We start from the raw sequence: 26793 nt of genomic DNA on the forward strand, positions 1-26793 counted from the left end.
GTATTTTTGTGACATGGTGCCAGTAACATCAATGCTTTAAGAACAGAGGCAAGCTATCTGCTCTGAGAACTAGACTCAGAACCTGCTGCTGTCAGCCTTCCAAAACCAGATGCTCATCATTCCCTGTGTTGTTCTCAGAGTACAGAGCAGCTGCTGGGCTTCAACCCATATCTCAATGACAAGCATTCCTTACTGCAAGGATCCACAGCCCTGGACACCACACACCTCACACAGCAGAAATCTCTCCCTGAAGCCTGTTGCCAATGAGAATCAGTTATCACTTGTATTATGTGAGCACCGCTGTATTCAGTTCTGGAGATCAGCATACTTCAAAGAGTAAATTCATTCCTAGCCCTGAATTTTGCAGGAAGGTGTTTTTTTTTTCCCTGCAATCATACCATCAGACTCAAACGTCGTGGTGTGAGATTCATGCCTTCCTGTGTTGATATGCCAGCAATTGAACTCTATTCCAACCTGGTCACTGATCACTTGTGATTCTTCTTATTTATGACAAAGCAGCAAATAGAGGCAAATGGATAAATAATCAGAGGTAAGTGATATAACTAAATGACAACAATATCTCAGCAAGAAACAGACAACTGGTACAAAACACTTGATCATATTCCAAAGACCCTCCCTTCTGCACAGGACAGACCCATGTCCAGAGGAATCTCCAAGAACTCCTTTCAGCTATGAATACAAATACTGTAGAAACCTGACTCACTTCAGCCATTCAAGGTCCAGCTGTTCTTAATTTACCTCACTGCTCAAAATGAGCTGCTTGAATTTGTAACTTTTAGTCCTAACAAAAGGCTCTACATTTTGGGACCAAGGTGGAAAGAGGAGGGGAAAGCTGGCTCACCCTGAGCTACTGCTGAGTTGACAAGTACAGAAATTAGAGTTAACATGCAGCAGCAAACAGGGAACCTCAGTGAGCAGCAAGGTCTATAACCCATGTATTCATTGCTCACCACCCTCTTCCCAGGATGTGAGGGACCACCACACATTTCCATTGCAAACTTCTTTCCACAGTTCCTAACTCAAGTCCAGCATTACTCTGCTTAAAACGAGGTACCATCCAAATAATCTTACTTAAATAACATTAGATTGTATGGGACGATGAAAATACTTCATCTGCTGATTTTTTTATTAAAGTCAATTGAAACCAGTCATTAGGATTTATCACATGTAAAGGGAACAGATTTTCAGGAAGTTTCTCTATTGGTAGTCTTGATGTAACTGAAAATGAATTATCCTTGGGAAGCAGAACATACAGTAACAGAACAACATGGGAGCATATGCCATTCTCCTAAAAATACTACTAAAGATGGAGATAGTGTGACCCACCTAGAGCCAGGCTGCCTGTTCAGCAAAGCATGACAGATCTGTGGCATGTCTCAGCATTTCCTTACGCACAGTGCAACTGAGCTGCCCCAGCACTCACACAGGAGGCCCTGGGAAAATGAGTCTGTAACATCCAGTAGTTGTGTTTGCCATCCATTTGCAGCATGACACTAGGGAGCTGCTATGTGAAGTAATTCACCAACACCTCTGCTAGGTTCTGCTGCCAAGTGAAACTCAGCTGGGCATTTACCCCAGCAGCCCTCCCTTTACGCAGCTCCTATCTCTTTATTCACAGGGACTCCTCATCAAAATCTTGGCACAACCCAAGTTGGTCCTCTCATGCTGCAGGAAGGAAAAGCTAAGTGTAGAGGCAATCTGTACTGCAAAGCATACATCATTTCTCTAGCTAACACACTCATCTGGCCAGGGTTTCATGGACTGCTTTACAGAGCAGTGGACGCTGTCCAGAGCTCTCTGCTCAGTGTCCCTGACAAGATGGCCATCAAAGACTAGGTTAGGGGTCAGCCACCCAAAGCCATTAGCACTCCAAAGTGATTGATTAGCATCATGTGTGGTCTCAATCAAGAGCCGGTAATAAGTTGCAATTCATTAATCCCATTTATGTGTTTGCATAGCCTTGTCTGGGATTTCAGTGAATAAAAAGGCTTCATACTGCGACTGACGCACTGCATTACCTCATGAAGACAACGAAAACTCACACAGTGAATTAAGAACTATATGCAAATCCTGTGTTTGGAGAATTTCAGCTCAGGTATTCCTAAGTATCAAGCAGACCAGCTCTGCAGCATCATCAGCTCACCTACAAGCAGCACCAAGCTGCAAGCTTTCTTCCATAGCTTTCTGTGTTGTTTTCTTTTGTGTGGCTTTTTTTTTTTTCCTTTGCATTTTCCTTGAGTTTTAAAATAACTTTTTAAAGAAGTCATAACCAAATGTCACATCCACTCCAAATTTCTCTTCCTATTCAGAACATTACAACTTCACTGCGTTTTCTGTTTGATGGCTCTTGCTTTTGCTCCTGTGCTCCACAGCAAAAACCTGTTCTGAATATTCCTCCCCCACCACACAACTGCCCTGTTTTTCTTTCATAGTTCTCTGCATGGAGCCCTCTCAGCAAATAAGTTGATTCTATGCCCCAACTGCACACACCACATTTTCAACAGGCCAGATTTCTACCATCTGCTGAATCCTGTGCTTGGCTCCAGGCTCCTCCACCAGCATTAAAGCCACTCATGCCTGCCTCTCCTCCTGTCCCCAGAGGTCTCCTTAATGAATTATAAAGGGTGAAATTAGGATCCAATGAAGTCAATGGGAACGTTCCCACTGATTTTAATAAGATCAGGACTGACCTCAGCACTCCAAATTGCAGCACAAGGCACTATTTCATAAAAGAAGGATGACAGTTTTTCCATCTTCTCCACTTTTGAAAATAATCCACAGATTGACAGTGAGACACCTTCCATGACAGAAATACTAAAACTCAAATGCTTTGCAAAATACAGCATGTTTGAACCACTTACCTCTCAGCAGAAATCATCATATCTGAGAAGGTGGCCATGTTGGAAACTGCACCCGACCTAAGCTAGTTCAAGGAATTAGCTGATCATATGGCTGGATGTCCAGAAGCTGTTAAAACTTCTCCCAAAATAAATTAAATACTTGATTACTTGATGTAAAAAAAAAAAAAAAAAAAAAAAAATTAAGAAAGTCAAGCTATTTCAAGATGGATAGTTTGAAAGAGTTAAGTGGAGCTCTTGTTTTCCTATTTTCTTTTTAAGAGGGTATTAGTTGGTTAAAAATAGATCTGAATAATAAATGCCTTTAAGTGTCCCCAGGCTCCCTTTTGTAGAAATGTTTTCAGCATTTCATGTGGGGAAAAATTAAGTACCAGTGAAAGGTAATGATATTTGGTCTCTCAACTGCAAAAGAACAGTAAGCATATTAAAGGTGACCAACAAATAATCGTTTAAACAATTCAAAAGCTATGCAACTATGCACTGGAGCCTAAAATAAACAAGGTAAAGAATATATTGGCCAAATAGTACATTTAAACACACTTTCTTCTGCAAATCCCTTAAAGACCAATCTAAAAGGTTCTCCTTCTACATCTTGCCACAACATATGTTGCACCGATGCTCTGGACCACAGTGCCCTGCTGGAAGCAATCTAATGGGGTAGGTAAGTGCCACGTTTAGCACTTAATATCCTCATTTCACATCCATAATCCAGAACAAGGTTTTCTTTATTTCTTCAAAGGAAAGACCACCTCTGCTGAATGCTTACTGACCAACAGCACCAAGTGAAGAGGTGCCAGAAGAACACCCAGTAGGTGCCAAGAAGATTGAGCTCTTCCCTTCAACGGCCTCATTAACTGTTGTTTTATTAATGAAAAGAACAAGAGGAACCAAGCCCCTGGTAATGCTACCTTTCATGATCTCTAGAAAGTCAGAATCAGGCAGAGACTAATCCCCAGAAGACACTCCTTCCCAGCCCAAGTTTCTCACAGGGCAAGAATGGAACTAGAAAGATGAAGAGTAAAAATGCATATAAAGAAAAAAAAAGTGATACAGGAGGGAAGAATTGTGATTACTCCATAGTGAGGCAATGAAAAAGGAGATCAAAGAAGTCTTCCAAGAGGCATTTTTTTTCCATTGGGATTCAGTGACTTGAGACCACCCAGTACAGGTTTTGCCCACTGAACTTCTTCTTTGAATACATGGGGAATATCAATTAGTCCTGCTTCAGAGAAATCCAAGCAATCAGCTTCCAAGACTGACAACCAACTGTTGTCTTTATACCCATTTTCTGAATTAAAACAGCTCAATTGAGAGCTGAATTTCACCTTGGCATTCAAGAAATGTCAGAAAGGGCCACAAACACAACAGAGGCAAGTACACACCAGGACACAGTCTGGTTGTCTGACTACAGGCAAATTGTTTTCTCTTCCTTCTTGCTTCTCCTAATTTAAACTGCCCCTGTATTTCATTTGCACAATCTTTAAAAAAAAAAAAAAAAAAAAACAGTAAAACACACTCAATTGTACAAAAATATAGCCACAAGCAGGTTGTCTGGCCAAGTAAGTACAGAGAGCTCCTCTCTAAAGAAGTCAAGGGCAAAGCTCTCATAAAGTTTAGAGTTATCACATTTTGACCATGCTCTCCTTCTCCTTCCCCTCAAAAAAATGTCAGACGAGTTTTCCTAGGGCAAGGATGAGATAAGGTAAACAGTAACTGTAGCCAAGTCAGCAAACTCACTCTTCCCTCTTTACCAGCTAATTCTTGTGCAAATTGACCATAGAGAACCATCTTGTCATGCAATATTTTCTCCCCCCTTTCAATTTAATTTTATTATTGTCATCTTCAAAATAGTCTCATCTTCCAAAACATTCACGCAGAAGTGATTTTCAAAGCTAACCTTGTCATTTTAACAGGAACAGGGTGTGTGAATCCCTCCAGGCAGCCCCGAGAATCTCAAAAGCCATACTTTTCATTTGATCACAACTCTCAGGTTTTGCATCCCAAATAAGTAATTTTAAACATACTCCCCTATTTCATTAACTCAGAGACACCAAAGGAACTGCAGCTCCCTGATCCTTAGGTCCCCACAGCACTTGCTGACTAAAGCACCGATATGCATCAGATTACATGACAGCTACATGCCTTGTCTGGCTTGTCTGTCTACGAGTGATCTCCCTTGGGAGAAGACTTGCAAGGCCCAGATTACAGCTATCTTGTACCACATCAGCATAAATATTAGAAAACGGAGTAAATTTTAATGGTAGTGATGACCTAATGGTGCATTTATTGGCAAGTAAGCAAATAAGGATACAGTCTATACACACCCCTTCTCCAAACATAGGAAAAAAAAAAAAAAAAAGAGTTGCTACTAAATACCACACAGACAAAAGGTCTTGACTGCAACATCATAGCAGTTAAATGAAAAAATGAGAGTGAGAATTCACCACTTGTTGGCTCATGCCCCAAAAAATATCCATCACAGTCTAAGTACAGTCTAGTCAGATCTTTGAAAACTCCTGTGGTGAGGACATTGTACAGACAGCACAAGCTCCCAGGCACTTTGGAGAAGAGTACCTTTATTTGCGCATATCACTGACTTCAGGGGTCAAACAGCTATTTCAGCTTGAAGAATCACAAAAGGCACTTGCAAAGTGTGAGATTTCAATATCTGCACAAAGCTTTTTGTTGGTTGTGGTTGTTTTTTGCCCCTCAAAGCGCAGCACCAGTTGAGATCACAACACCCCCAGAGAGACAGCTACCCACAAGCTTCAAGTTCAACTACCAAAACACCCCGGTACACGTCACTAACCAACACAACCACTTCCTACTTGAAGAAGAAAAATCTAATAGGAAACGAGTTCCAGCTATTCAGTTCACACAGAAAAGGCAGTTTTGCTGCTTCAAAGATATGCAGGGACAGGGTGCTCAGAATCACCCCGACACATCAGTCAGAGGACTGAGAGGAAAAATTAAGGCCTCGAAGTACCTGATTATAGAACTCCAATGCCTTCGCCTGAAGCAGAAACCCTCAGCTGTACAGCAGTTCAGCTCTTACAGGTAGATTTCAGCAAAAGAAAACATTGAGCACCGAAAGGTTCAGATCTCAGGTCTGGTTGTTCTCCATTTCTTTCATCTCCCTTTCTCAGCCCCCTGCAGCTTGTTCCCCCAGCAGTCAGTCAGCAACTCCAACGGCGGAACGACAGACCATCAACTTCCAAATGCAAGAAAGATCAGCAGAGACTGCCAGAGAAAAATCAATGCTCATCCCAGGTAGTTTCAATTTTATCCTAAATCCACCAGTCCGCAGTTGAAAGAAACCTAGAAAATTATAGGGAAGACTGAAAGGAAATTTCTTTGCTGTTTCCGACTAATTTGGGTGTGCATCTATATTAACATTTTAATTCTCATCAGAAAGTATCTTCCAGAAACAGATCTTTCATTCATATTCACTTGCTCTGCTTTGATTCCCATCACAAAGACAGCTCAGAGCACAAGAACTAAATTCTTTCTCACAAATCAAAACCAAAAGATGTGCCCCAACTATTAAAGGATATTAAGTCAGTGGGCCCAGACTACATCTGCAATGAAACCTTTGAGCCACATGCAGTGTAGACAGCAGTTTCTCAGCATCATTTTTCTTTACAGATGCACCTGTACTTGCTGCACCCCTCAACATAGCTCTTAAGGTTAAGAGACAAGCGTGTTGTAGCTTAAACATCAGAAAATAAGCAGGGCAGACCCTCTCCTCACATAAATTTACGTAAGGATTTTTATAAGCCAAAGTTCCAAGTTCTATTTTGTTTTTAATTCTTTAGACAGTCTTGCAACTGGCTCTAGTAATGTCCAATCAAGACAGTCTGCATCAACTTTAATTCTGTAAATCTGAAAGGTAGTAAAAATTATTAATTTGATACACATTCATCTACCTCATATTCTGTGAAAAAAGGAACCATCTGCTTCTCAGATCTTAGAGATTATTATTAAAAACTCTGACCTGTGAATATTACAGTGGCTCCCACAACTTACATTGCTGCTCATCAGAATTCAAAGACTTGTAGCATGACATGGTGTAGAAATTAGTCTTGTTAGGTTCCAAGAACTCACAGAATCTACAGAGTTTATAATTAAGCTATGCTATAAATAAAAATGGAAAAGAAAATAATTTTGGTTAACAAGGAGATAAAAGCACTAGAGACTCTTCTCCAGTTAAACTTTGATATCCCCAGACCTGCACAAAATTTTTTTTCATTTTTCATGTTTAAAATATCCACAAAACAACACTTCTAAACATACGATTTCTTTTTGAGATTACTATTCCCCCCCCTTTCTTACTTTTTGAAAGCATGTCCAACATCATTATTCCTGCCTATATTTTTTTTCTGGTTTGTTTTCCACCTTTCCCCTACGCTTTAAGTTTCCTGGGCTTTCCTTTGTACCCTGAAACTTTTTCAATGCCCTTCTTTGACAACTGTGTTCAGTAACAATATGGGACAACACGTACAGAGATAGAATTAAGATATCGAAACCCCACCATTTTAACATTTCTATTTTTAGTTAAAAAGCAAAATATGTTGTTTCTAATCTAGTAAGAAGGCTATTTTTCACCACAGGAACGTTTTGAACAGGAAACATGGAACATGATACACTGGCAACATTTGAGTTCACCTTATCTAGCTTTAGTTAGCATCATGCTTAACATATTAGATAAAACTATTCATACAGGAATTACCAGTGTTGGTGGAATTAAACTGGTGCTATCCGCTTCAAAGTATTTAAAAATAAAGTAAGCTACCTGTTTGTACAAAGTCTTTCTACAGAATTATTTACAAGTTAACTATTCCTCAAATGTGTATTGCTAGATTAAACTCTTCCTACTCTTTGATAACACGTATCATTGAAGAAACATCTAAACTGAACTACTAAGAATTTGGAGAAGAAAGCTGTAACGGGACATTGACCTCTTATGAAAACACAGAAGTAAAACATACGGATGATGTTTATTCTGCATGAGTTTCCTGTCGACACTGTTTACTACTGAGCAATAAACACACTTTAACTGTAGAGATATATCTTTAGAAGAGGTATTAAGAATCAAACAGTTTCTGTAAATCTTCTGAGTGGTATTAACATTCAAATTTAAACAAGGTTCCACACATAACACGCATTTGATCATTTAACAGGTCCACATCCATAGTATTTCTGGCTGCAGATAAACAGTTAGTATCTGATTCCCCCGCTTAGTTTAGCCAAAATGCTGAGATTTAGTCTTATTTTAACTAAACACATCCTAAGTTATTTTCATGTTTCTCTCCGGTCACTTTTTCACTGAAGCAAATTTCTGCAGTGGTGATGGGCTGTAAATGTTTCTTCCTTCCATTTCCCCTCATTTATCCTGCTTCATGGCATTATCTGATAAAAATGCTGTGGACACTCTCACTCCCTCATATAAAACATAAACAACTGGAACATCAAGAAAATTTACCACCATATCGCTATTCCAGCACCACCATGACAACTGGTTGGAGTCCTGATAGCGATTTACAGTGCTAAGCTGGTGACATTGAGATAGTTAGGAGTAGATAACACTGCTTCCTCAGCAAAAAGCGAGCCTGAATCAGGAATGGGTGAGGAAATAACCCTCCATATTATTCATTGTAATTCTTCAGGGTAAAAGTATGAAATATCTCAGTTTTCTCCCAAATTTACCTCTTAGCAAGAAACTGCTTTTCAGACTGACAGTCTGAAGTGTTTCACTACATCCTATAGCAAGCAAGTTGCTCCCCCTCTGTTTGAGGGCAGAGAGGACAGACAATAACTCTTTACTTTCAGAGTAAATGTAATTTCAGAATAAAATGTAATTGAATCTGATTTCTAAATCTCCATTTAGAAACAAAGCCTAAACATTTCATGTAGAAAACGCTAAAATCACAGCTTTCACTTCACTCATTTTTCCCAGGGTGGAAAGATTTGGCTCAAATTGTTTGCCAAGTTCAACTGCGAACAGTTTCAGCTGAACTGGGTTTGATTTCTCAGCAAACAAACTAGATGAGCAACTATTTGTCTTGTCTATCTGTAGAAATAACATTGTCAGTTTCAACAAAATTTTTGTCAATAGATAAGATATAACGTATGTAGAGACACGATGGACACAGCCTTGCTTTGACAAGGGCCTTAGTCAGATGGGACGGCATGCAGAACAGTGCTAACGAGAGGCCCAAACGCTTATTAAGCAGCTCCCCAGTGTTGTACTTGTACTCATCCCCTAAAGCATGTGCCACAGCCTGGGGTGCAGTCAGCCTCTCTCTGCCCAGCTTTGTGCTGATTTACATCAGCAGGAACCCCCAGGCCTTAGCTATTTTTTATGACTGTCACTTACAGTGCCCAGATACTGCAGAAGTGGACTCTTCAAACCAGTTACATATGTAAGAATAGTATCTAGCAAGTGTGTGCATACAGCCAACCTTCTCCCACTCCTCAGAAAGTCAATGTTCAGAGCAAGCCTGTCCTCTGACTTGTCAACACACACTGCCTCACCGCTTGCCCTTTTGAGATTCCAGGCCTAACATAAGGTGATGGGAACTGAACTTCAGCTCTCAAGAGCACCTGGCTTTGTTATCTCTAAGGATTCAGGAAGATTTCAGGCACTACTGCTCCATGCCATGTCCTGACACTTGACTCACAAAGTGGCACTGGTGTTGGCTTACCTCCAAGGCTGTAGATAGTGACTGTCAGCAGCGAGGTGAAAATGAAAGAGTGGAACAAGAAAAGAGACCCTACTGCTTCTTTCAGGAAAGCAGCATCTGAGATTGCTGAAGAGTCCTTTCTCTTACGATTCTCTGGCTGTCAAGATCTTCTCTACAGAGACTCCAAAGAAGCTGACTTCATATATGCTTTTTTTAGTTCACTGACTGTCAGTGGCCACAGCAGAAACCAGGTCAAAAGTAAATAAATGACAGTTTTCATAACAACTTGGATCCCAGAAACACAGCAGAATTTGAGGATGCAGTACATGTTCCAAGTTGTAGTAAAAGCAGAAGCTCCCACTTTCATACAATTGGTCCTTTCTTCCATAAGATAAATATATTTGTATGAGCAAATTTACTCTATTGACTACCCAGAATGAAGATACTGAAAGTCCATAACCCTAGATTAAAGTCCACAACCCCAGACAGTATAACAAATCACAGCTGATAATTTGATTTGTTTTGAATACTCTTGAGCCAGAAGCTATAGCCCAATGATAATAGCATGACATCTCTCTCAAAACAGATAGCAGAATACTAAACTGATCTTCTCTCCATTGTTGATACTTGCCTGTGTTACGTGCATAAGACAGATGTAGGAATGCCCTAGCAAGGAGGGAGATACTGCTTTCAATGAGAAACCAGATAACAGGGAAGAAAGCAGCTGCTTTAGAGAAACTTCATTGCTTCTAAAGCATTCAGAACTGTAGAGGCATTTAGTGTTTGCTCTTTTATCAGTGCAGCTGCAAGTGATAATTCAACCTCCAAGTGGTCTGTGCTTTTGTTCCATTTGAATTGAAAAATGCCCTAACAAAAATCCTTGCTTTGTATCAGGATTATATGCTTGAAAAGAACAGAACAAATTGCATTTAGGGTGATCAAAATGATCTATATTCTTTATCGTGTTGCTAGCCAAGGTTGGTATACACAAATCAAGTTTTACCACTATCTAAATGCTTGATGCGAGTCGAGTGATGCAGCTTTATCAGTCAATTTCCAAGACGGAATTACCCAAGAGTTCTTTATTATCATCATTTCAAAAACAGTAGTTGCCAGTGTCACACACAGCCAGCACTTCACTAGACACCCTAAGCATCTTTATCATCTCAATACCCAAAACATTGGGATATACTATATACAAGACTACATTTGCAAATGTCATTTCTTCTGTACAAAAACCACCTTTGTGAGGTACTACATCATGAACATTGTTTCTCTCAAAGCCTCACTTCTTATAACATCCCAGTGTCCTACAGAGCCTAGAGAAAGGCAATAAGGACCTCCACATGGGAGGAAAACTAAGGCTGCGTTTCTCACACATTTAGGAACTTCACTCACTGAAATTAAGCCTTTAAATTATTTTGAATGAAATCTCACCTTCAGTTAAAGTGGTACCACTGCACAAGCAGACAAGAGCTCTCCAGCTGAAGAAAATCTACATGCACAACAAAGTTGGTACTGTATGTTGTGATGTAGTGATCAGAGCTCACTGCCCACCCCAAGGAAACAGCCTACCTAGTGTTAGCTATTCGAGTCCACAGAGAGTCTCGGCAGGAAAAACATATCAACAGACATGCCTACTGGATGCTCCCCATTTCCCAAGCAACAATTTTCCCAAAAAGAAATGTTGATTTATACTATTCATGCTACCATGAGTGCAGGATAAGGTTATGTGATTCTTGGAGCCACCACATCAGGTCATGAATGATGTAGTAATGAAAATTCCTTGCTCACTGCACAGCAAATAAAGACAGGATTGTGGAACCACTCTCTGCTGTGCCTAGCCCTGCATACAGAGGCAGGTTATCAAAAGAGCCCGGCATAGAGAATGAAGGAGACTTTTGAACATCATCTCACAGACATCTCGCTAAGAATTACCGAGTACTGAGCACTATGAAAGTCTGATATTTACATCCCCACTTCTAAATACAGGCACCTTATGGGTATGTGTTCACAGAAACAGAGTTCTGTGCTACGTACACATATCCTGGGACACAAGTTATAAAAACCTCCTGGGAATTGCTGCAGGGCACAATGAAATACCTTCCCCACAGGCTGGCAAGCTTTAACTTCCCTAACCTCTGAACAGAGGTGAACCTCAAGAGGTTAGCAGATAACCTCATCATAACCCCGGCCTTCCTGCTTAGCTACTGTACTAAAACCTCTCCTGCAGAAGAAACAGGGACTGCTGGAGAATAAACAGAACCTTTTGAGCCTGATTTTTTTTTTTTTTTTAAAAAAAAAGTACTGCATACCTATTGCAGTTTCTAACACCCTTGCTTAGAAATGAAGGTGCCCTATAGGTCTAATAGGGTCACCCCGTATGGAGAATATTTAGATTCCACAATTACTCACACTGCCAAGTCGGAAGTTTTTTCAGGATGCAGCATCTCTGATTGCTTATGTTTTCAGTCTTAGGATAACTTCCTACAACTTCTTTTTCTCCACAGCACTGATCCACTTGCTGAACTCTAACGTTTGACTGGGTAGTTTCTGTACACGGAATACAGATTCTTTTTCGTATAAACCTTCAAAAACAAGTCTTAAGTTTCAGCTTGGCCTTTAGAGATGTATAAAAGCTTTCATGGACCAAGGGTGTATTTTTAAAGGGAGGCAATAGAAAGGATTGGGTTTTTTTCCCCATCTTAACTGACCACAGACTCTAACGTTACTCAAGCTGATAATTGAGAAAGTAAACTAATTAGCATGCACGTCCAGAACCTGCTCTCAGCATTACTACCCAATATCATCACATTGCAACTTCTTTTCCACATTTTCCCAAAACTCAGTTCTGTGAATCAAAGATGCTCCCAAATCTGCCACATTTAGCCATGGCAAAAATCAGCCTGACACCTGGGTAGTGCTTTCAGAGCATCTGTTGTCTTTGCTAAAAAGCATTTTCATCACAAAAGTCAAGAAATAACAATTTCAAGAAGTTCCTGAAACCTCTATTCTAAGTCCCTTAAGTTGTAGGCTCAAGGAAGGAAACGCTTTTGTGACAGCACAGCTGTAGATTAAAAAGATTCCCAGGGCCTCCTGGCTATTCTGACTCTTGGTCTTTAGAATTATATGAATATAGGCTTAAGACCACCCAAACTCCTTCTCCCCCCCCCCCACCCCCTTTTTTTTCCCCCCCTTTTTTGTGGAGCAGAAGGAGAACACACAAGCATGTGAAAGAGGGACCATCACCCTCACAGTGAACAACTGGAATTTTACAGTAACAAAGATCTGACAGACATATCGACCTGTGACAGCAGCTGTATTTATGTTATAGTCTAAAAGGGAAAGCGTGCTTAAGGGGAAGGTACACATACTGTGTGACACAGCAGCCTCTGCTGAGATGCTTTAACTCACACGTACAGAATGACGTTGTGGGAACCTAAGCTCCCCTCCAAAGCCCACCCAGGGGGGCAACTGACTTCTGCCTCCTGCTTAGTAAGCAAGGGGATGATTTTGCACCTAAATCTCAGAAGAGAAATATTTCAAATGCTGCAATTTAGTACCTTATTCAAGATAGTCTTCCTAGGCAGTTCTGGAAGTGAGGAATTCCTCTGAAGATGATTCAGAGCTGGAGCCCCCCACCTATCCACTGATGGTACAGCAAGTAAAGGGGCACAAGAGGGCACCTGAGGGCCAGGGGCTGCACCTTTCATCCAGGCTGAAAGTAATCTGCTGGTACTGAGCCTATTCCAAACCAAAATTCACTACAACCTTTTGACAATATTTCTAATTGATTTAGGCTTTTTAGCCTGATGTCATGATACAGAACCTAAATAAAGAGAAACAATCAAATACCCACTTTTTTAACAGGAAAAAAAAATCATGACATGACTCCATTTCTTGCCCTATAGCTCAGCTGTGTTGCTCCCTCAAAGATGAACTGTACTTCCTTCCCATCATGGGCTCTAGGACAGCAAAGAAAACCAGCCCATTTGAAGATCAAAGGTTGGCTGAGAAATCAAATTAAAACCAGTGATTGTATTTGCAGCAGTACATTCAACTAAAATAATAATCACCAGTATCATTATTTATATTGTGGCTTCACATCAGGTATCAAGTAGCTCACAGCCCTGCTAAGCCAGCACATCAAATGGAAAGGAAACGGCTATCATGGGCATATGGAAAGCATACCTGGCCAGTATATTCAGGTGCTGAAGCTTTAAGCATATGCACATGTCCCACTGGTTCCTTTATTACCAGCTGCTTCTAATCACCTGCCCAAAGCAGGTGCTTACATAAATCCCCAAATAACAGATGTATTACGTGCATGCTGAACCAGGGTGCAAGAGTCAAGGTGTGATGGGCAGATGGGACAGGATGACAGAAAAGATGCAAGGCCAAAGTTCAAAGTTAGAGGAAGATCAAGTATACACTTGTCACATGGAAGACTCCAGCCAACAATTCTCAGTAGCAGCAGCTCCGAATCACAACACGTGGACATAACATTTTCAACAAAATTCCAGTCTGTAGGACTTGAGTAAAGTCATCAGTGGTCAGAGGAAGAACGCGTGACAACCTTGGTTCATGGTTGTTTTTTTTTTTTTTTTTTTTTTTTTTTTTTTTTTTTTTTTTTTTTATTTTATTTGCCACAAGCTTTCCTCCAGCTTGGCTCTAATCACTTAGCCTCTCACTGCCTCAACCCCACAACACTGAGATCAGGCTACCAACACCAACTCCTTGCTCATGGGCTTGCAGCAGTACAGGCATGGATGGTCAGCAGTACTCAGGTCACCTGGCACTTGAGGTTAAGGCTCACTCAGAAGGAAACAGCTACCACTGTAAGCCCCTGGGAAAGAGAATAATTAATCCAAAACCCTATGAAAGCCCTTTTCTGCTTATTCAAATGCAATCACAGATTTATTTCATAAATCAAAGATGCTCATTTTTGAATATGGAAGGATAACCTGTGCTAATTATGAAATTATTCTTTAAAACTGCATGCTTCATAGTCCAGCATCTTATTTTCCTAAAAAAAAAATAAATACAGAATATATTTGTTCACTAAACTCTTATGCAAAAACTCAAATATTTATTAGTGCAAAATTTGAGGTTTTGGCTAACACCATTTGTTTCTACAGTGTATGGAAAAGTATGTCATCCTCATTGTTACAGGAGCTTTTCTTTGCTTCTGAAACAGTCGAGGCCAGCCCTACAGAGTCGGCTATGCACCAAGTTGTCACACATACAATTTAAAGAATGACTTCATGCTACATCTGCCCATCTTCCACAGCACTCACCTCAAAGAACCTATGGAATTTTTTTCCCCTTATCCAACACTATACAGCTCCATTGCACTGGTCCCTCTACAGATACCTGTCACAAAATCAAATTGTGCAATTCTAGTAAAAGTAAAACAAAAGCATAGGTTAAAATGGCAGTAATGATTTATGAGCTCAAAGGCCAAATTCTTGTTTCAAGTCTACTAGCAAAAGCCACCAAGTTAGTATGCACTGATTCACAACAACTCTTCCTCCCATATCTGCACTCTCCTCTCACACATACAAGAGGCTGGTTACACAGACGAGACCAAGAGAACTCAAGCTTGCATCTGAACAACAATAAAAGCAGTCTTCCAGCAAGGTTCTATCAATCTTCATCTGGAGAAACACAGGCTGCATTCTGTAAACTCAGAGAAAGCTTAAAGAAGAGAAACAGGGTGCAGCTCTGTCACTGATGTAGGTCAACATCAGAAAGATGCTGCCAGAAAGAACTATTTCAGGGACCCCTTTCCACGATACTGGAAATTCCTTCAAAACTCCTATCTCTGACGTGCTGCCCTTGTGTGAAATATCCACAGTGTTTGCAAAGAAGTGAGTATGAATAACTGACCGGCCATATGTATATTTCAAGAAAACTTGGGAACAACTTTGTTGGATTTGAAAACGCGTTGACAAGCTGAGGGTAAGCTGGCAGGGAAGATTCACTGTGCAAAGTTCCCTAATAACAGAGGGTCTGTAGTGCCACCTACTGTTTCACTGTTGACTTTAACTTCTGAGTTTAAGAAAATAAATAAATAAAGATGAGACACGCCACCATGGAGCAAAGCCAAACTCAGACACTCACCTCCAACCTGACAACAATTCACAACAGGTCCCTCAAAAGATACACGAACACTACCAAACAACGACCAAATAGCTAATCCCATCTCAGCAGCACAAGATCTTGTCAGGTATTGTGTGTGAACTGTCACTAGGTTTACAGCTTCCCATTTGCAAAGAATTTAAAAAGAAGCTAAGAAATCTAAAAGCAAACTTGTCTTGTATTTATCTTGAACTGCCTACTCAAACATGACTGATTCTTGAATACATTTCAATTTTCCTAAAGACAAACTCACAGAATTTGTTTTCTATATAGCATCATCTATTTCTCCTGGATTACAAGTCACAGACCAGAAAACAAAATATCAAAATATACAAAGGGAAGGTTGCTCTTCTCTGGTTAACAGTAAGTGTCAAAAGTAGAATTTGCTACAGCACGTTATCAAAATCACCATAGAAAATATATTCATATGCTTATGAATTTGGTCTCAATTATATATACAAGTATGATTATGCCTGTATGCATGTCTAGTCCAGTATGGAATCCATTAGTTTGGTCCTTGATATATCAGTTCCTTAAAGGCAAATTAAGCATGCCCATTAAACATTAAATACAGGTGCCCAAAGGAATATATAGTTAAACAACTGCAAGTGGTTATCACTGAAAGTTTAAACAAGTGATTATTCCTCCTCTTCAAAGATGAAGTTAAAGGTTGGACTAGATGACCTACAGAGACCCTTTTCAACCTAAACTGCTCTATGTTCAGGCACTTACAGGCTCAGAGATAGACAACCCTGTTCTGACTAGGACTTGACAGAGTTCATACTAAGAATGCTTAATGCAACAGGTATTAGGAGACCTTGGTCAACAGCCTGAGAAGCATTTAAGCGAGCAACTGCAACAACATCAGCAGGACCTGAGTTCCTACATAGTGAGAGAAGGCAGGAATTGGATGAGGTCTCGTACAAGCTTCCAAACTGTAGACCTATCAACTAAGTTCAGAGGCACCAAATTGACTGCAGCCTCAGTGTAATGAGTTGGAGCTCCCAGTCACCTAGTGCATGGAACACCAGAAATGACATAACCTCATGATGCCTGGCAAGCTCCTAGCTGCCACAACACACTTTTCACCAATGATGGATTAACTCTACTGGAGGGAATTTTAACAGCTAGTTTACAGAAAGTCACTAGCTTGATTACAGCATAACTATACTCTGTAAATCTGACCCAATTCCCCCTCGCACCGAATACAAGAGTCCTCCTACACAGATTAAAGGGATTTTACTCTGGCTGATAGGAAGTGTTCTCCAGAAAAGGTTCACAGGAATCTTACAAGCTGGTACAAATACCTGACAGGAAACGATAAATAAGAGAGACAGGCTCTTCGCACTGTTGTCCAGTGACAGGACAAGAAGCAATGGACACAGATTGAATCACATGAAACTCTATCTGATCAGAAAAAAATAGTTTCGTACAATGAGAATGTTAAAACCTCTCTGCCAAAACAATCATGTCGTACTAAATGACCAAGACCTCCCTTTCCAATGAGTGTGATGGGAAATCCCTGATGAGGGTGTCTAAAACATGTTCATGCTTTCTTCGTAAATTCATTCAGTGGAACAGCAATACTCAGACATAACTTGTACTGCAAAATAGTTTTGAAGAAAGAAAAAGAAATGTTTGTAGTTATCTATTTTAAAAGATTATTTTTAAATGTAAATTCATAGTAAGAAATTATATACTTAGTACATACAGAATAAACTTCTCAAAAGAAGAGATCCAAATTGAATAATCCCCAACTAAAATGTCACTGCAGAAACTGGACATACCTATTTCAATTGCAGGTACTCAGACAAACAGATATTGTAGGCTTAAAAATAAATTAAAAAAAAAATCAAATACATGAACTTCTCCATTTAATTCCCTTCATATAATTCTTTCGTGCAAAATGCCTGAATTTTACAGCAAAGTTTCTAGAGCAGAACATTTAATATACGTAAAAGCATCTTACTGCTGTGCAACAACTAAATTTGATTCTACATCTATTTAAGAAATTGGCAGGATATAGTAATTATTTCCTCAAGAACAAGGTTTGGTCAACTGTCTTCACTACCTCTGTATAACCAAGCTGTAAGCAAGTCTGCACTATGTAGGCAACAGCACACGTAAGTCAGCAAGTAATACTTAAAAAGTGCAGCATCAATTCACAGTACTTAGCAAACTGCCATGGTTTCTGTGGTAGTTATAAGGAATTTGCTTTTGAATCTGCATTAAATAGCAAATTTTCCACATCCTGTTAGATGCAGTTTAGAAAGCATCTGTTTTGTTTAACTTGAAATCAGCACAGCACGTTAACATTTGAGAGGAAATTAGGTTCACTTAATATGGATTTTAAGGGTACGTTCCCCTTGCTCTACTGATATCAGAAAGAGCTTTGTATTTAGAAGTTGTGCTTCTACAGTGCCTAGCAATGGCAGAAGCAGAGTTATCTGAGACTAGAGCAAGATATGCTGAGCCAAGATATGCCTTGATTTGATTGCCTGAGTGGATAATAAATAATTCAAGGGAGAAATTGGTCAGATGAAAATGTGTGACCAGTGGATTAAATCCTGCAGGATAGAGAAGGGAATTCTAAATAGAATCCTAAGTGGTGCAGTTACTTCTTTCCTAGTTTCCTTTACAAAAGCACAGAACAGTAGGAAACTTCACAAACTGCTGCTCATGAGCTCAGGGAAAGGCATGATCCAAGACAGTTCTGAGAAGAAAAAGAAACAAGGAAGCTTCTTGGACTCTGTAAAAATCTCTAAATTAGACAGCTTTTCAAATACATCCACTGGAATGCAACAAGCTGAAAGCTGTGTCATTTCCACAGAAAAGCTTTTTTTTTTTTTTTTTTTTTTTATTACTGGATGAGGAAAAAAGATGACGACTAAAACTAGCACCAAACCCATCTGAAAACACTGCTTCAGTATTCCAGGTCTTGTAATTCACTTCCTTGCATTCTTATACTCCCTTATATGCAGCTATCTCTGGTTTGATGATAGTTCAAGAGGTTCCACCACTTTCTCCCCAGAGTACAGGACAGTCAACTTTGGAGATCTTCAAGCCTGGCTCACTACAAACATTTGGTTAGGCAAACTTGCCCAATAGGGGATTGAAACAAATTCTTAAGGTGCTTAAGACAATTAGCAAAAATCTAAATAGTATAGATGCACCAGTGTCCACATTTACACAAAATCTTCAGAAGGTTTTGATTATATAAAGAAAATACAGTACAGAGAGTATTGCAAGCACAGCTTAGAAGGTAGGGTCTAAAGCAAATGCTCAGTAACACACATCTGCATCAAAATTACGCTTTGATCCCCCATTTTCTCAGACTGTTCTCATTTTTACCTATTGGATGGTAGCAAACTTCTGCTGTTAAGATTTTTCAGAGCAGCTTAAAATTATGAAAGCGTTCCAATAAAATTTGTGGCAGAGTTCCCTGAGGTTGTTTTTAAAAAAAAAAAAATAAAAAAAAAAACCCTCTTCCATCTTTGTTCAGTTTCCTGCCAGGAGGACTAACAGATCACGTGCTTCTCCACACAAGGTCCAGCTCCAGCTCAGCAGACAGCACTTTGTGTTGCTGTACATGTTGCTGCAGTAATGATGGCCTGTCTGAGTTCTCTGATGAAGCTTAGCAGTTGGTGACATTTCTAGGGCTTGAGCTTCTTACTGTTGCAATCATAGTGAGGCAATTTTGCAAACCTCAGTTTCATATTTCCCCACTTATTTAAAAAAAAAAAAAAAAAAAAAAAAAAACACACATCTAGTTTTCAACACAGCTCTAATGATATCTTCAAAAACTCTGCGGCTTCTCTTTGTAGATCACTTAAGTATTTTGTCTCAAGTTGCTCTGCAGCTCTACTACGTCAGGTCCAGATGAATCCAAGAAATCTCAAAGCAAAAGCTGTTTGAAACTGGTAACACTTTTCTGGATCTCAGAGGAGCCACCAATTTTGCCTGACGAGGTTCACTCACAGGACTTCATTGACTTCAGCAATTCTTTCAACATGAAGGCCAGGAGTTTAAAGTTCCTAATGAGCCATGAAACCAGGCAACTTTCACACGAGCTTTCTGAGAATTCTTTCCTTAATTCTAGCTTCACATCATATAACAATTTTGCCACCAAGCTCATGATGCACAACACCCAAGGGAGAGCTGTACAAGCTGTTGACAAAAGCTACATATAGTAGAATATACAGCAGGCCCAAAGAGTCCAGAAGTTGTTCTCCATCTTGTAAACCTGAGCCACAAGTGCAACACAGGGAGCAAGACGGGTACTGTTCAGAGCAACACTTCATCTCCTGTAACAAATAAGAACTTTTTTCTATTTTAAACCGTTTTTTTGTTGCATATTGATGATTCATTATTACTAACAACCATGAGCCTTTTTTAGATTCAGAATAGGATGCTCTGGGTGAAGAGAGGGACTCAAAGTTGTCATGTATTCTCCATCATGCTTCTAAACTAGCTTTTAAGCTCACCTATTTCAGAAGAATTGAAGGTGATAAAAAAAAAATAATTCAGCTATTGAAATAGAGGATCACTGTGCACTCTCATATTGTTCCTACACAACTTAGTCTCCCCAAGCTTGATTTTTTTTTCGTTTTCAAAGCAGCTGACACCTTCTATATTGAAGAGACACTATAAAATCCAAATGAGTCTAACCAAGGCTATCAAAAAACATACTGCTGGCTACCGGTCATCACTTGTACTTTGGGAGAAGTTGGAGGCTTGATCAGTTTGAAATCAGGCTTCAGTTTATTCCTGTGCTCCATCCTATAAAGATGGGAAGTAAGAGCAGAGTAAAGATAGCCTTATGTTCATTTTGACTCCAGAATACACATCAGCTACTTGTGGAAGCTACATCCCAGCAGTGAAAGAGCAATCATTTCCGTTTCAAAGTAAACAAAAAGAACTGAATAGATACTTCTGCAATCGAGCTTGGAGAGGTCAGTTTGGCTGAAGACCTGCTAAAGAAATGTTACTCACCATTTGCCTTGTGTGCAAATAAAAATTTGCTGTAGCTCTCAACAGTAACAGCATTAGCTTAGCTCTTCTGCTTATTGATACAGCAACTCCAAAGCCCAGTTCCTCCTCACTACTCAGATCAGGACTGATCTTATGCTCTCTTTTTAGATCAAACAATCTAACCTGCATTCTTTTCTAGAAGAATTTTTAAAGAAACAGCCATCTATATAACAGATACATAGAAAAGTGAAGTCTTACCTTGGTGTACGTTAAAAGGAATAGAGAGGACAAAGATTAGAAGTATCTCAGTGAAGCAGACTGGAGTCAATTAAGACAAAATATTCTGTGTGCATTCTCTGCTCAAGGCAATGTCCGCAGCTAGTATGTAATGCAAACCGTGCCAAGCAGCTACGTCTAGCCTGATCTTTGTCCAGCTACCAAGCATTCTAACTGAATTTCACTAGACAGAAGTGTGCAGGTTTGGTTGTGTTTTTTTTTTTTTTTTGTCATTATAAAACACCCAGGGAAGTAGCAAACAAAATGCTTCCTGCTGTTGTTAAATGCAGGAGGTTGTGACTGCAGCTCATTCATCTGCACTCCACAAGTATTTGAGTGTTCTGGTAGCATAAACCCCCCCAACAGTAGCAGAGGCTTTTTCTCTAAATGGTCCAAGGCATTTTCATGTTTGCATTTGGCAGCTATTGACAATAAACTGTACGAGAGGGCATCTCTAATGCCTCTCCTGATTAATGAAAACATCTAGAAGGCTTAAATATAGACTTTCCTGCTTCAGTTTTTAGGGAGGTTAATTGAGATCAGATACTTAAAACTGAACTTAACAGCAGAGTAAACACAGCTATGGGGAAAAAAAGCATGTTACAAAATACTTGGAATAGTTAGATGCATCTACATGATAACTTCAGTGCACTTAAACAAAATGAAGGATCAAACCAATTCTAATTGCTATTAGAGTGCTCACCAAAGACACACATGGCATTTAGGAAGCCAGAGAAGAGCAAGCATAATTTTACTTCATTTTTAATATACCGAGAACATTCAGAAACATTTAGCCCATCCTATATAACTGATGATAACCCCTACAGTACAAAATAACTTATATATGTGCAGCTGAACAAACAACAATCCTCCCTTTACATGAGTAGCAGTGCACAGTATGTAAAGAGATGTCACAGCCAAGCAAGGCATTAAGTACTGCCCTCACAACACAGCTCCTCAAAAAAAAAAAAAAAAAAAAAAAAAGGAAAAACATGGTCTTTGTGAACCATGTTAATCCTTCTGTGACAACAAGAGACAGTATTCACCAGGATCTGCATCTTCCCACATCTACAGTGGGTGCAACGGTATCCTGAATTTTAAGTGCTTTTGGCAGACATTTGGAGAACAATAAATCAACAGGAATAACAGCAAATTTTAGCAAATAAGAACATTCAGATAGCAGAGAGAAGGAAAAAAGGACATCCTTCGGGATACCAAATATGGATAAGACAGAGATAAATGGTTTTTTCCTCATCAGGATAGGAGTAAGGGACTTAAAAAGAAGTAGAATTAAGTTGAGAAGTCAAAAAGATTTTCTTCCTTTTAAAAAAGATAAAGTTTCTCAGAGAGACTGTGAAATCACCCATCAGGGATTTACAGAAATTCAGGTACAGTAGTTTAGGTTGTTTATTTGTTTACCCTCTAGCCCTAGTACATCCACATGCTTTATAGTATATCCATGTGCTTTAGCATCTCTTCTTACCCCTACTGCCCCTGACATCCCTGACATTTTTGTTTCCTCCTTGCCCCACAGCCTCCACTTCACTCCATTGCCTCCCCCTATTCTACAACAGAGAAATCAGATGATGGGTCTTCCTTCCACACATATCTGTGACTCTAAAATAAAAGGCACATTTATAGTAAGTGCAAATGCTTACTTGAAATTGTTAAAGGAACTAAAATTCCCAATAGAATTTCAGTGAGATATCTGTAAACATTCTCCAAAATTCCTGCTTAGGAAAATAATTAGACAAACCGCACAGAAGTCATAGCAGGAACTGGATACATAGTGGAAAAGGTTTCTGCAAACATCCCAAAATGTAGCAAGCACTCAGAAGAAAACAGGTACTGCTTATTGACACTAGAAATAACTTCAAACATTACCCCACTGGATCAAATTTTTCACCATTAAAGACCTACTAATAATCATTTTTGTTGCCGTATTTCCACTATGATCTCACTTTGTTTTAAGGCAAAACAGACCATACAGATTTCAGTAGCATGTGCATTTGCTGGCTGCTAATAAGTTCATCTGATATTAGGTTTTCCAAAAGTTTGTGATTTTTTCAGTTCTAACACCTGCAGTACAACCAGCCCTTTTTAAACACCATGTTCTCGCCTCACCTGGGCAAAGCCATGCAAAACAGTAAGGACTTAGCCTAAAATCCCAGCAAAGGTAATGCCATTCCACTGCCACTGGTTTTGCTTCCTTATGTCCACAAAACTCACTTGCTAGTCCAAATGCAGCACAAGTCTCTTGCATTCAGCACCTCACAGTAGCATGGAATAAGCAGACCCTTACCACCCTAAGCAGCCGAGAGCTCTGAAGCCAACGGAAGATTCCCACCGACTTCACATATCTCAGACTTCATGTTTTTCAGTTTTTATCTGTACAGTGGTGATCTCCTGCACTAGGGTTATTTATTTGGCTTCCATTCCAACATCTGTTTTCAAGAGTCATGAATACCTTAAAAAAGCATACATTTTGTCTGTAACTTCCTAGGCATACGGTAGAATTCTTAGGGACATAACAGCACCTGCACTGTGCAGTTTCCATGCTTTGTTTCCATTTGGGTCAAAAAACAGCATCACTGATATGATCCTATACTTAGAACCTATATGATAATAATGTATGTGCACAAGGCAGGAGAATAAAGCGTAGGTCTGAATGTGGCATTTCTTACCTCACAGTGCCTAGCCATATCTCTAATGCTCTATTACCATCAGCTCTTGTTATGATATTTTTTTTCAAAACAAACCTACAAACAGCATGTGTAACAAATGATATCTATTGCATTTTATTATTCATCTTTATCCACATATTGACATCTGAGATGTAACCTGGGACTTTATGTAGAGTATGTCTGGCAGAAGTGGTGTGTACTGATTAATGTCCTCTCAGTGCTGATATGAAACACATGGGTTATATTAGCAAAGCAATGTATGAAATGATACATTGAAAATTACTTACCTATTCCATGAACATGACTTACCAAAGTCAAGAATGTTCTACAGATTAACTCTTACAAATGCATGTGAATTAAACCACTTCTTTCTGGGAATATGGCAGCACTATCAAATACCAATGGGCTGTAATGAGTCAACCCTGAAATCTAATATAAGTAAATGGCAGTGATGGTACAGTAACAAAACTGCACACTCTGACAACTAATAAACTTTAAAAATAAAAAAAAAAAGAGGTGGCATTATTATTCCTGCCCACATCCACAATTTGAAGTTTCTTCTTCAAATTTAGGCTAGGACTGAAAAAAGAATCCCTGTAAGAGTTCTTAGGCATATGCCTAACTCCTATTAAAATCAACAGCCCACTGAAACCGGTTAAGCACATGCTCAAATGTTTTACTGAATCCGGCCAGTGGGTCCTTACTTGCCAAGGTTCTATTTTCTTTATTGATAAAGTATTAACTTCACTATGCTGTGGACACAAATATTAGCCAAAATTATTAACAACTTCTGGATTTCTTGACCTTTTTAAAAAGACTGGTCTGGCTAGAAGATTGTCTTATCATTAAACCAACATATTAAATTTCTCTGACAGTAAAATTTATCTATAGACATACAGTAACAACAAATTAACCTCAATCTGACATGAATGAAAACAGTTCTTAAGTGGTTATAGTTCCTAAAACAGAATCTATATGCAATAAATATAATTATTTCACTGAAATTGTTAGCACATGTCTGTTGCAGAAGACAGACATGTTTGCCGTACCATCTTTGTTGTACTGATATGTTTTTTAGTAGCCTATTCTGTGCCTTTACCCTTGATTTAAATTTATCATGACACATTTTTAAACAATAGCAGGAAACCTCACTTATGACTTTAATTATAAAATGGTGTTATAAAATTATAACCACATTTTACTTCTGGCAGTTGGCAATCCCCATTTAACATAAATAACCCTTCTTGGCCTCAACAGTTCTCTTTGGTAGATTTCAATGCTTACTGTATGTAATTGATATAAAAACACAAGGTTTAGGAAGCAGTTATTGGAACTTGTTAAAAGAAGTAGTCAAGTTCATAAACGCAGTCATTTTGCTATGTTACATGCCAACAGAATTAATAATATACCTTTGGGAATAAGGCAGAAATTCTGGCTTTTTAAAGAAAGACTGATGTAACTACAGTATTCCACTCCTATGTTAATTGTTTGGCTCTCAAATCCACAGCTTTGTTTCTCTTCCACCCACAGCTGCTTCCAATAACCTTCTGAAAGCCGACACATCCACACACATCCACACACATTCACATTTTATGCAGGCACACTTTTTTTTTTTTTTTTTTTTACTACGCATACACACAAATACCCAAATAATTCTGTTGTTCTGTTTTAAAGAGCAAGAGCAAACACATTAACTTTGCTGTGTAAAGAAAATAAGACAACAACCACGTTAGAAGAAAGCGTCCTCAGGAGACCGAAGTTTAGCAGTACTGGAGGTGAAGCTACTTCAAGTCATTTCCTGAAGGGAATTCCCAAGCAGTTTGCACAAAGGGGCTGATTTTCAAGCAATGATTCCTGAAGTTGTACAAAGTCATTTTTGTCTCTCTTACTTTTGCAGTATGACAGCACTGGCACATAAACAGATGAGTTATCAGTTCACACGCGCAATGTAGCAACTCCAAAATCAAATCCTCTAACACACGATGGCCACACAGGAGTAGGAAAAAATCACCTGTACGTAATTCAGAGATAGAATGCCATTGGAAAAACTGCAGCTTAACATTAACACACAACATTTTCTCCACTTCTATTTGAAGATCACATATCGTTACCAACAGGATTAAAGATAAGCATATATTTAAAAGACCTTGATGAACCAGAATCAAAACCAACAGTGCTGAGCTCTCCACAATTTTCACTGAGCTGATGGAAGCCACTACTAGTCCTTCGCTTTTTGCATACAAATCACTTCAGTTAGGCTCCATTTCAAGTTTTGCGATCTGCCATTTAAGGACCCAACCTCTACAGTTTTACATAACTTAAATTTATGAGAAAGAACTCCAAAACATTGTTTTCTTAAGCTTCCATTTGGCTGGTTTACTTCACATCCAAAACAAATGTAACAGCAAAAGTAGGCATTGAGCTTTTTGCATTAGGATCCAGCACCTTAGACCATATCAGTAGTGCACCCTGCAAGCAAAATCACACAATAGGACATAGCTGTAGCACAAGACAATATTAGGGGAGAGCTCAAGATCTATGATGGCATAGCTTGCACTAACAAATGCCAGATGTGGCTGGCTGGAGGATGCAGCAGCTGGGGAATTCTGAGGAAAGCTGAGATGCTTCAAATGTATGTGCTGCCAGTATGGACAGAAGGGCCACATGTGCAAGTCTCACACAAAAAGACTACATAAACCTGCAAGAGAAAGCTAAAGAAAATAAACAATCATTCAGTTATGAGCCACTGTCTTGAGATACACACCCAGAAATATGAAAGGAGTGAATATTTTTCCTGCCTCCTCTGCAGCTGTTTTTAGATATCTGAAATACAGCATAGCTAGTACTTGCTTACTCAGGGCATAAGTACCTAAGTACCTATCCATCAGTCATATATAAGCCAGGCTCTTTGGTTCTATCAATAACCAAAGTGTCTCCTACCTCCTTCTAGTGAACAGGGCAAATACACCCTGACCACAACTCAATTTTTGTGACATAATAAAATTCACTAAGAAAATGAATCCCTGGATTTTTGATTAGTCATCAATGAATTATAACATCCTTTTCAACCTCTTAAACTTAATAGAATCACTTAAGTTGGAAGAGACCTTAAAGATCACCAAGCTTCAACCCCCAGCCATGGGCAGGGCTGCCCCCCAC

This window comes from Tetrao urogallus (assembly GCF_951394365.1).
Source record: "Tetrao urogallus genome assembly, chromosome: 2".
NCBI classification, from domain to species: domain Eukaryota; kingdom Metazoa; phylum Chordata; class Aves; order Galliformes; family Phasianidae; genus Tetrao; species Tetrao urogallus.